Source organism: Castanea sativa, chromosome 7 (assembly GCF_040712315.1).
Source record: "Castanea sativa cultivar Marrone di Chiusa Pesio chromosome 7, ASM4071231v1".
In the NCBI taxonomy this organism is placed as follows: Eukaryota; Viridiplantae; Streptophyta; class Magnoliopsida; order Fagales; family Fagaceae; genus Castanea; species Castanea sativa.
The window spans coordinates 33,203,873-33,214,361 of record NC_134019.1 but is presented as its reverse complement, the minus strand read 5'-3'; the positions used below and the strand labels follow the sequence as shown (position 1 = coordinate 33,214,361).

Here is a 10,489-nt window from a genome sequence, read left to right as displayed (position 1 = left end):
AATTCTGCTACAATCATTTGGAAGTCTTGTGCTTGATCCACCACCGATTTTCCATTCACCATTTGGTAACGGAAAAATCTACTAGCAGCATACTTCTTTGCACCTGCCTCCTCAGTATCATACTTGCTTTGTAAAGCTTTTCAAATTTTTTTAGCAGACTTGTAAGTAGTATCATAATAATCATAGAAATGATCGGCAAGACAATTTAATAAATAAGAGCGACAATTATATTCATCTTTTGTATACTTATCTATTTTTTCTTGATGAAGAATATATTCTTCGTCACTCATCTAATCGGTAGGAACCTTTGACGGATTCTTCTCAGTGAGGATGTAGGCAACTTTGAGAAGACTCAAGTAGAAGAGGACCTTTCCTTTCCACCTCTTGAAGTGGGCTCCCTTAAAGCGAAATGGCTTGTTAAGATCTCCAACAGGCTCATTTGGTTTCTCTTGTGTAGACTCCATGTGTTGAATCTCCTTAAAATTGTTGGTGCAAACACAATGATAATGGAAATAACACTAAGAGAAACTGAATAATACTTCTGAATTTTTATTAGTTTAAAGAAAGAGATTACATAATACTATTTGGACTGAGGCGCGGAACTCGCTCTCTTTAAGGAGATTCAAGCCATTGGTTGGCTAAACTTTGTAATTAATGCAGACCGTCTCTGACTTGTCTCCCCCAGGAAGTAAGAACATTGGTAAAACTAGCCCTAGTACGATCACACCCAATGCTAGAACTAGAATCAACTTCACCACGTTCTATTTTGTTTATAACTTTATACACCTCATGTAATTTTTTTGATGTCTTTATTCTTCATTAGTGATGCTCAGATGATAAATCATTATGATCGCCAATATTACATTATAAATGTTAGGAACTTAGCTATATGGTATGTTCACTAGACTATCAACGCTCATAACACAACAATGTTTCTTCTGGATTATATCAAAACGGTTTAAACAGAAGGAAATTGGGCTAGATTTAATTGGTCAGCACATAAAACGTTTTTAAATTATCAAACTCCACGAAAATTATCCTAAATTTCACCCTATATTATTATATCAGAAAGTCATTGGTCTTCACATAGCAAATGGGAAAAGGATCCTTCTTTCTGACTTGAGATGTTCTTTCGTGCTAAATTTTTTATAATCATCACCAAAATCAATCTCACAAAAGTATTATTATTCTTGCATACAAAAATACTTGTTTTACGCACTTTATTGCACACATTTTTACATACATGCAAAAATTACATTGAAATTGTGACTTAAGTAAAATTTTTGAGTGTTCTCACAAAAGAATTACTATTCTTGCATACAGAAATACTTGTTTTATGCACTTTATTTTACACATTTTTACATACATGCGAAAATTGCATTGATATTGTGACTTCAGTAAAAATTTTGAGTGTCAATAAAGGTGTGTGCAACTAGTGGTGGAACTAGTAATTTATTTTTGGGGTTCATACATAAAATTAGACAACTATTTTTTTTCTCTATTTATATATTAATCATATTCACACTACGTATGAAATTTAAAATAATAATGTACAATATAATTTAATAATCAAGATACAATATTTGCTATAAAAAGGTGTATTTAATTAAAATTAAACAATATTTTCAGGTTCAATTGGAAGTTCATGCTTTAAAATTTGAACTCAAAAATGTACTATTTTTTGAATTATCGTATTCAATTTGTTTTGAAAATGAATCAATAGTTCTAAACTTGCCCATGAACATAAATTTATCAAATTAAATTATCATTCTTTAAGTAAAGTGACTGAGGTTTAAAAAAATATACAAAAAATACTAATAATTTAAAGATTGTTAAATAAAATACAAACAATCATCTAAATGTCAATACGTAAAAAAAACCTAATAAACAATAACAAAATACATGTTAATATGTTATATTATTTTATCTACAACAAAAGAAAACCAATGAAAAGAAAAGTTAAAGTGCCTGGAATTGGAAAAGTGGGAAACATAGGGGCACAGTGTGTAGAAACTAGACAAGACCATAGTCCTTGTCTTGTCTAGTTTGCCATTATTTTTCACACATTCACAGAGAGAGAGAGAGAGAGAGAGAGAGAGTTAACCCGCACAATCCGCATCTCATTGTTTCAAAAACAATCTCTAGCATAAAAAATAAATAAAAAAAATAAAAACCTCACTCTTCTCCAGTCCTTCTCCTCCTCCCCTCAGTTGTCACTGCCATCCTCAGTTTCTACTTCAACCGTTCCATTGGCTTTGTGACTTCTAAACCTGTAAGTGACTTTTTTTCCCCAAGATATCCCAACTTTTATATATATTTTTTCATCATCTTCTGCAATAACTCTAGAAAATCGATTGGAGTTTTTTTTTTTTTTTTTTTTTTTTAAATTTCCTGATTGTGAGGACTAAAGATACAAGTTTTTGTTTTATAGCTGTGGTAATACAAGTTTTTTATTATCTCTATTTCTCTTCTCTATTCTCAATTTTTGATTTTGATACTTCACTAAATCTGCGTAAAATTATAAATGAAAGATCAAATTGATAGGCTTAGTCACTCAATCAGATCGATCTCTTGAAATTCCGAAATTTTGTTGGCCCATGAAATTTTCTGCCATACGTATTCTTGATGATTTTTTTTTTCTTTTGATTCCCATGTTGACCTCTTTGATAATTATGGTTAGTCTTTGATGGAATGATATATCTTGAACGATTTTTGTATTGGGTATTTAGGAATTTATGTCCTATTGATTGTACGACTTGTGTTAATTCCTTTTGCACTCACCCCATCTGTTTGATAAAATGCACCAATGATTACTAGCTATACACATTTCTTTTATTCGAATTTGGATTGTTGAGTTTTAAAACAACATATGAACACATTCCATTGCTAGAGGAATGATCAAGTGTATAGACCCTTAAAATCTGAAATAATTCTTGATGAAAATGTCATATTGATTATGTAGCCTAAGTTCAAAGTGCTGATGCTGGGACAGTCCAACAAATAATGATCATTCTAAAACACAAAGCTACAAAGCAGTCTTAGTCGAAAGTGAAACAAAAGGGTGAAGGGGAGTTGTTTTGAACATTTAGTAACAGGGGAATTGGTAAGGTCATTGGATAAGGCTTTACATTTTGGTGATGGAAGTAGTTTAGTGGAATGGATTTGTGGTGTCTTGGGGGGAAAAAAAAACTCTCTTCCTTCATATTTTCTGGAACTCTCAAGCCCAGCAGGACTGATCTCTTTACCCCACACCATCGTTGCTCTAGGTGCTTATCACCGGTGTCAGTCCAACAACGTTCCAATCTCTACCTTGGTTGTGCTCCAATAGATGAGCCACACCTTTATTCTAAGCCAGCCCCAAAAAAATTAATAAAAATTAACATGATTAGATCTAGTTAGGATATTTTGATATCAGTTTTTTTCCATCTTTTCTTTGATTTCTTTGCCAAATATTTCCCCCATCTTTAATTAATTTTTGCTATAAATAATTTCTTGTGTAATGTTTTGAATTTTTTTTCTTTCCTTGATCTCTTGTTTTTGTCCACTTTTTTTCCCCCCCTAGCACTGAAGCTTTAAACAATTAAGCATACTGTGAATTTAATTGGCTTGTCTTCAAATGAAATTCATGCCAAAAAAATTTCACTTGCATTTGCCACTAAATACCTTGGAGCTTGCCTTTGACCCCTTTTCAATTATTGGAGAGTAATTTTGCTAAATTTGGATTGACCATGTAGATGGGTATTTGTTGGTGGATAATATATTTTGTTTCTTGTAGTTCATTTTAAAGATATAAACCGTGGCTCTTGATAGGTGAACTTGAGGGGAAAATATTTGCATTTTTGGTTGCTTGAATTGTTACCAATCATGCCTAACAAGTTTACCCAACTTTTTAAGTAGTTAATTTAGATTTTTATATGTTAAGGCCTTCTAAAATATTCTAGTGATGCTATTTTGGTTCAATGTTATACAAATTTGGTACCAATTTATCCAATAAAGCAAAGAAATTGCAGTTGGATTTGGGCACAATTGAGCTTATGTACAAGAGTTTGTTTTATGCACTTTTTTTATTTTCCATTTATTGTCGCAAAAGGTTATATGGAGTAGTATCCAATAACTGTCTCTTGTGTTCTTGTTAATAGGATAAAATATTAGCATTTGCTGCCATAAAGTTCAATGTATCTTGCCAGAAAATGTTTTGAAGCATTCCATGAAGCATTGAAGTCATGTATCTTGCTATCAATATGCTAATTTTCAGTATCAATGAAACATTGAATGTATTATTTAGTTTTGATACTTGAGTAGTTTAATGTTCATTTACAAAAACTTTTACAAGGATTTAGAGTACAAACCAAGAAAAAATGTAATAAAATACAGTTATTCTTTTATTGATATTGGTTTGACAATGTAATAAAATGTAAATGATTGTGTGCCTTTTATTTCTAATTTCTTGTAATGCTTCAAATTGAACAATTTTGATGATGCCTATACAGTCACAAATTGACGCAAGAGTTTGATCCAAAAATAAGCAAAGCTTTATTGAAATGTACACTTTGATTACAAGGCTATTATTTCACTCAAAAACAACCTAAAAATATACACATTCATGGAACCTAAAAATTACATTCACAAATTCTATAAGGATGCAAGTTGAAGCCAAAGTGTAATGAATAAGATAATGCCTAAGCAAAATACTTCCATTCAAAACAATTTTTGAATCATCCATATGGCTACAAAAGGTAAATGTTGAAGTTTCTACATATATCCACAACATATATTTTTCTACAACATTTCATCAGAATGGTAGAACTTATACTGTGTGAGAACATTTGGTCTACACTAACATAAAACAATCTAAAATTTAGAACTAATCCCCCTCCAGCAACTGCCTTTTCTTGCTCTCGGTGATCAAACAAAGAATAGCATCCATTTAATCATGCCATTCAACCTAACAAAAGAACAAAGAGTGATTTCAATGATAAAAATATATCAAAATTTCAAACTAAGAGCAGCCCTAGGTGAAGATGAAGTTATAAGATCATTATCACTGCTAAATATGTAAGTTTGTTGAGGGTTTAGCTTAGGAACTTCCATCTTAAGAACTCAGCTAAAGGACCAACATTAAAAGTGAAATACAAAGCTGATCATATAGTCTGAATGTTCAAGAGATACATTTAATTTCATCGTAATCAATGACAAAATATAATAGCAGCAAAGTCCAAATTTAAATGGGGGCAATCAAACAATAACAAATGTATTTTGCATTAAGGAGAAGCAAAGATGAGATATTCACCAACTAAAAAAAAAGGCACCAAAGAATAATTACACTCCAATAACTAAAAAGGGGTCCAAGGCAAGCTCAAATGTATTTAGTGACAAATGCAGGTGCAAATTTTTTGGCATGAGAGAACCAGAAAGATATTAAGATATATATATATATATATATATATATATATATATATATATATATATATTTTTAGTTTGTTGTTAAACAAGACACCACAAATCCATTCCACTAAAGTACTTCCATCTCCAAAATGTAAATCCTTATCCAATGACCTTACCAATTCCCCTATTACTAAATGTTCAAAACAACTCCCCTTCACCCTTTTGTTTCATCTTTGACTAAGGTTGCTTTGCAGCCTTGTGTTTTGGAATAATCATTATTTGTTGGACTGTCCCAGCTTCAGTACTTTGAACTTTGGCTACATAATCAATATGACAATTTCATCAAGAATTATTTCATATTTTGTGGGTCTATGCTCTTGATCATTCCTCTAGCAATGGAATGTGTTCATATGTTGTTTGAAAACTCAACAATTTAAATTCAAATAAAAGAAATGTGCAAAGCTAGTAATCTGGAACGTACAAGACTCGACCTTTACCTATTTTGATAATTAATGGATATTGGATAAATACTAAAAAGAAATTAGGATTGATCAAGGAATCCTTGACCTCTACAGATTACTCTGCATAAATAATTCTTATCTGGTCATTCTATTCAAGTAAACTACTGCTCCTTTTATACAAGATAAGCCCAGCATTTTAGGAACAAACTATCCTATTAAAACTCAAATACTAGCTCCACCAGCCGTTACCCCCAAACACTTGATAAACAAATTCCCTTATCCTACTAAAATGCAAATACAAATGCAATTAATCCTAGAGAGGTGCTATGTCCACAACATTTTTACAATATTTTCACAACAAATCATAGGTGGTTAGTTATTATTGGTTCAAATTTGAACTTAACACTAAGATTACTTTTTTGCCCCAACAATAACAACCAGTAACAACCTGCCACTTAAGATTTGTTGTAAAAATGTTGTAAAAATGTTGTGGACATATCATTTCTCTTAATCCTAATATTATGCAACAATTTATTCTCATCCTAAAATTAAGCAAACATCCAAATATACTGCAACAAGCATAACGTTAAAATCTGTAACAGATGCTCCACTTCTTTTTCACGTAACATAATCATTGGTGCATTTTATCAAACAGATGGAGTGCAGAAGGAATGAACACAAGTTGTATAATCAATAGGACATAAAATTCCTAAATACCAAATACAAAAATCATTCAAGTTACATCATTCCATCAAAGATAAACTATAATCATCAAAGAGATCAACATGGGAATCAAAGGAATCAAAAGAAAAAAAATCATCAAGAACACATATGGCAGAAAATTTCATGAGCCAAAAACATTTGGGAATTTCAAGAGATCAATCTGATTAGGTGACTAAGCCTATCAATTTGATCTTCCATTTATAATTTTATACAGATTCGGTGAAGTATCAACATCAAATTCATGAAAATACATAATTACACAAGTCAGATGAAAAAAATAAACTAAGAATAAAGAAGAGAAATAGAGATAATAAAAAACTTGTATTACCACAGCTATATTTAAAAAAAAAAAAAACCGTATCTCCAATCCCCATAGTCAAGAAATAAATTTTTTTTTATAAAAAAACTACAATCTGTAGAAGATGATGAATTTTTTTTTTTTTTTTTTTTTTTTTTTTTTTTTTTTTTTTTTTTTTTTTTTTAAAGTCAACAGGATGTTTTGGAGAAAAAAAATCAAGTCTAGAAAAGGAAGAAGACGAAAATTGACAAAGCCCATGAAATGATTGAAGCAGAAGCTAAGGGTGGCAGTGGCAGTGCATGGCGGTGACAGCAGAGGGGAGGAGGAGGACTGGAGAAGTGTGAGTTTTTTTTTTTTTTTTGGGAGAGATTGTATTTGAAATCATGAGACGTGGAATGTAAAAATTATTGGCGATTTAGGTCTTTTTTCAGCTTTCACGCGAATTGATGACCTAGCATTTCACAGAGCCATTAGATGGCTTAAACGGTTGAGATTTGTGCTATTGCACGGGATCTCAATCCGATAATGTGATATGATGTGATGTCATCTCTTCAATAATATAGTATCACATGATGCTATAAATTGAAACCTACCCTTCTTCCTCTCCTACCACTGCTTACAAAGGGCAAGCTAGAAAGTAAATCAATCTCTTTGCAATAATAAAATCACCAACTATGGGAGAGGTAAGAGGTTGATCCAGCTTTCATCCAAGAACCTGAAAACAGGCCCAGAATCTCCTACATCGAAGGTGAAGGCATCCTAGTAATCAATCTTTCTCCAATGCACTCCTCCAACAATGTTTCTCTCTGAGCATACCAAGAATGTTAAGGACTGGAAGGAGGTGTTTGATTTTATCATAAAAGAACACAGGAACCCACTTTAGTCCTGGATTCGCTTGAGCCTGCTAATGACAAAGAACTCGCAAGGAGGACTAATCTTTGGCCTGAGTACCCACCTAAGTTTAGGTAAGCCCTTTGGCCTCAGTCCTTTGGCTCAATCTTTCTACAAACTTGTTTTCTCTATCCCAAGCAATCTAGATTAATCCTATAATTTTTGTCATATGTAAGCGTCTTCATAACTAGTCTTCTAAGGTTAACATGTTAGTGGCTTATGTTTATGGTTTCATTACTGTAACTAGGAGAAGTTAGAACTCCAAGCCAACCATGCAAAAATACCATGGGATCTAATTTTGAGGTCTTAAAGCATTCTCATCAGGGCTTTTAAAAATTTTAACATTTGGTATCTACAAACTTAAGTTTATAGCATTTAACACGTTACTTTACAGTACCTCTAATATTAAAATTTCTATTTTTTTACCATTTCATTTAAATATTTTTTCTTTATTATTATTTTTTTCATTTTTTATTCTTCCTCTCTCTCTCTCTCTCTCTCTCTCTCTCTCTCTCATAGCAGAAAAAAAACATTAAAAAATTATAACATCTTGCTACAGTATGCTCTAAAAAAATAGAGCTCACTTTAGTAAGATGTCAAATTTTTTAGCATATAACATCTTTGATGGAGTAGGGTTTTATGGTTATAAATGCTAAAAATAGCATTTTAGCATTTATAACACTCTTGATGAGAATGCTCTTATGAGTTATCATTTGAGCTTGAAGTAAGATAATTGGACAGGACTTAGGATCTGTTTGGAATTTGCTTATTATGCTGAAATTGAAAACTTTTTACCGAATGTACTATGAGTAAAAGTTAACTGAAATAGTACAGTGAGATCCATGAATAATACCAAAAAGTGTAATGGGACCCCTGAATAGTAGCAAAAATAAACTGAATAGTAAAATAAGTTGGTAAAAATAATCTATGTCAAATGCACACTTAGGTTGCTTTTGGGAAGTGAGTTTAAAGTTTGTTTATTTTACTATTTAACTTATTTTGCTATTATTCATGAGTCCTATTGCACATTTTGGTATTATTTATTGATTCCACTGTATTATTTTAGCTAGTTTTTACCTTTATGTATAGTGCTTTCAACAACAAAAAATTCAGTTTCAGCTAAATAAGGGTTTGTTTGGAATCTGCTTATTTTGTTGAAACTGAAAACTTTTTGCTGAAAGTACCATAGATAAAGGTAAAAGTTAGCTAAAATAGTACAATGAGACCCATGAATAGTACCAAAAAGTGTAGTGTGAATCATAAATAGTACAAAAAATAGCTGAATAGTAAAATAAGTTGACAAAAATAATCCATGCCAAACGCATACTAAGTTGTCACAAACGGACTCTTAGTGTCCGTTTGGTAAAGATTATTTTTGCCAACGTATTTTACTATTCAGCTTATCATTTTTTTTTCTTTCCACTCGGACCAATCCGCCCGCTCGGCTTCTTGTATTTAAAGTGATTCGTGTATCTAGTCCAATGAGACTATTGTTCTATACCATTATGGAAGAAGATTCTGGCAAAATATGTACTTCCTCGGGAATGAAAAAAAATTGATCTATTTTCATTTGGTATTTTGGCTTCAATTCTTTGACTCCTCGATACTCAATCAAATCCTCCTTTTTGAGGATGGAATGCCCCCTGTAGTCCCATATTTCGTAATGCCTGAATTCTTAGTGGCGAATGACTTATTCAGTAATTGAATAAAAAAAAAGGGCCCTTTTAACTCAGTGGTAGAGTAACGCCATGGTAAGGCGTAACGTAAGTCATCGGTTCAAATCCAATAAGGGGCTTTGGCTTTTTTCAAAAATCCCAGTCAAAGTATTCTTATTTCAAGGGGGAATAGAGATATTGGTGGTATTTCTACTAATACGTGGAGTAACTCCCGACATAGCAGTAAAAGCAAGACGTGTAGGCTGATCGACTCATCAAGTTCCCAGAGCATAGTTTTTTTACTTTTTACAATGCAATAAAGTTACATAGTGTCTATTATTTGTTGATTAAAGGGGTATTTCCATGGGTTTGCCTTGGTATCGTGTTCATACCGTCGTATTGAATGATCCGGTTCGTTTGATTTCTGTTCATATAATGCATACAACTCTAGTTGCTGGTTGGGCACAAAAGATTCCCTTTTTATGTGGAAAAGGCCCGTGTCAATAATTATGATTTTACGTATGGACAATTCCTCAATATCTTGTTCATTCACAACAAAATATTTTCTTTGCGCGGCTTCGATCTTTTTCAATATAATCATCATGTAGTAAATCAACGAAGCCTAAAGTGATTTCTCTTTCCCCTTCAAGTTTACCTACTACGGTACCGAAATGAATATGATCCGAAATTTATAAGAATTAGAAGCTCCCCTTTCTCTAATAATAAAGTAAGGCTATAAAGCCCTTCCTTCAGCTGGTTTTGGCTTGCCCCTTGTATAGGTTGGAGCTATGAAGCTTACCTTTTAGAGAAAGGGAAAAGGGCTCAAAAAGAGCCTTAGTTACCTTCTTTGCTAACTTAATAACTTTATTAATTGAGAAAAGAGATAAGTAGAATCGCACCACCAAGTAAGCCCTATCAGGATATTATTCTGTTGGGCGGTGTTATGCTAAAAGCTTAAGAGATATATTGGAAGCTGTTCCAAGTGGACATTGAAAGCACTTTTTCACTCTTTCATATACTAGGGGATTTCACTTGGAAAAGAAAATGTTCCATACTTAGCCCCGTTCATCTTCAGC

The 10,489-nt window shown here is 32.2% G+C and overlaps 1 long non-coding RNA gene and 1 pseudogene across 1 annotated transcript; both read left to right on the top strand.

The window, feature by feature from the left end:
- Positions 1-2,039: 2,039 nt before the first annotated feature.
- LOC142642732 (uncharacterized) lies at positions 2,040-4,443 on the top strand. The gene is made up of 2 exons (XR_012845726.1): positions 2,040-2,272; positions 4,140-4,443. It is a non-coding gene; the product is annotated as an uncharacterized LOC142642732 (long non-coding RNA).
- Positions 4,444-7,166: 2,723 nt separating this feature from the next.
- Positions 7,167-10,489, top strand: part of LOC142644346 (jasmonate-induced oxygenase 2-like) — an 11,088-nt pseudogene continuing 7,765 nt past the window's right edge.